Here is a 2,148-nt window from a genome sequence, read left to right on the forward strand (position 1 = left end):
GGCGACATCTAGCCTCAGCCTGGTCCTGCTGAAAAGATCTGGGATATGCACAGTGTCCTAGAGTTTTCTCGTCTTGGCGCTTGGGTTTTTTCATACCACCGTCTACAGTAAGCCTTTCATGTTAGGCTGTCATAGCACACGTGCAGGCTCTCTAGGAAGCTAATTCCTCGAAGATTAGGGGAAAGATAGGTATTAGTTCTAACATTGAATTATCATGATAATGCAGATTCCCTGATTGTGTTACTCAATGCTCTGGGGCACTTGTTTCTACATTTATGATGAGTAAAATTGTATGGGAGATACGGGCTTGTAAGAGAGATCACAGGAAGTAGTTTCTGTCAGGATCCTAGCCCAACAAAACGCCCAAGTGTTAGAAGTTAGGAGACTGCAGCAGGTGATGATATTTGTTTGGAGGCTGGGAAGATGGCTCAGTAGAGAAAGTGTTGGCTCTGTGTAGTGGTTTGAACAGAAATAGCCCCCACTGGCTCATAGATTTGAATACTTGGTCATTAGGGAGTGGTAGCCATATTCAACAGGGATTAGGAGGTTTGGCCTTGTTGGAGGAGGTGTGGCCTTGTTGGAGGAGGTGTGGCCTTGTTGGAGGAGGTGTGGCCTTGTTGGAGGAGGTGTGGCCTTGTTGGAGGAGGTATGTCACTGAAGATGATCTTTAGGGTTTCAATTGCTCAAGCCAGGCCCAGCATCTCTGTCTTTCCCTGCTGCCTATCTGGATATAGAACTCTGAGCTATCTCTACAGCATCAAGTCTGCCTCCATACCGCCATGCTTCCCACTGTGACAATAACGAACTAAACCTCTGAATGTAAGCAAGTTCTCTTTGATAAGAATTGCTGTAGTCAAGTGTCAATAATGGTCCCAAGTGTCTATAAGAACTTGGTTCCTAAGCCTGCACCACCTCCCTCTAAGCCCAACGCCTGGAAAGCTAACAGAATGGAACACAAATCTGGGTCACTTTGCTCAAGCCGGGAGTCTGCTTTTACCAATCCAATTTCTGTTACTAAACCAGTGGTACTGGTTGCGGGTGCAGTCCTCCACTCTCCCAAAGAGAGTCCCTCCAGTACTACCCTCCAATTGAGATCGGCTCCCCTCGCCTGACCAAACTGACCCGACGAGCCACGGTCAGGACGAGTGACTTCCTGAAGACTCCGAAGGATGAACGAAATGGAGACTGCTCAGAGAGTAGAGACTGTGACAAGCTAGAGGGGCTAAGATCGGAGGGCAGCCACACATCCGAACCAAAGGAAAATGGAGAACAAGGTTGTCTTCAGAGCGGTCTTTCTCTACCCACGGTAGAGGAAGGGGAGGTTCTGTCACACTCTCTGGAAGCAGAGCACAGGTTATTAAAAGCAATGGGATGGCAGGAATACCCTGAAAATGATGAGAGTTGCCTTCCACTCACAGCAATGGGATGAGCTCAAGGAATCCCACGTGAGAACAGAGCAGCTACGAAGAAATGGGTTTGGAAAGATACAAAGCCGTAGTTGCAGCTGTTCTCCCTGTGGAGACAGCACTTGCATTGCAGAGTGTGAGGACCCAGACTCGGAAACAAGCAGCGGAGAGACGGCAGACGATGATGCCTGGAAGTAGAAATACAAATGCTCACAGTGACCTGCGCCGCTGAGCGCAGCCTTGTGTTTAGAGAATATAAAGTGTTCTTTTCCTTTTCTTAGGTTGTTGGATACTTCGAGCACCAGGGAAATAATCATATCCCAAAGAGAGAGCAATTGTCTTGCTTAGCTTTTGTTTTCTTCCCTGTTACCTGCTTAATAGGCATTTGTGTGGTGGGATTCTTTTTAAGCACACACACAGTACCTGTGGGGCTGTGCACAAGTAGGAGCTGTCAGGACAAAGATACAGGGAGGCGATACTGCTCTGCTCAACAGCTTCCACTACCAGCCCTTGGGGACTCACCCCTGTGCTCAAGCAATCATTGTCAATGACAAAGTGACTATTGAAGTTATAATTGTATTAAATTAATGCTAATAATTTGAATATCTTATTTTATTTTTGGCTGCTGGGGTAACTTAGCCCTTAACCAAGCATATGTGGTTGTTTTTTATTTTTTTCTCCTTTTTTGGGGGGTGGGGAGTACAGCTGTAAAATATTTGGATATAGGAAATGTTATTCTTGC

At 46.5% G+C, this 2,148-nt stretch overlaps 1 pseudogene; it reads left to right on the forward strand.

Annotated features, from left to right (window-relative positions):
• The first annotated feature begins 861 nt into the window (after positions 1-861).
• Positions 862-1,604, forward strand: LOC110308698 (vasculin-like protein 1 pseudogene; annotated as a pseudogene).
• The last annotated feature ends 544 nt before the right edge of the window (positions 1,605-2,148 follow it).

The sequence above is a fragment of the Mus caroli genome, unplaced genomic scaffold (genome assembly GCF_978045245.1).
Source record: "Mus caroli unplaced genomic scaffold, Mus_caroli_1 scaffold_15, whole genome shotgun sequence".
NCBI classification, from domain to species: Eukaryota; Metazoa; Chordata; class Mammalia; order Rodentia; family Muridae; genus Mus; species Mus caroli.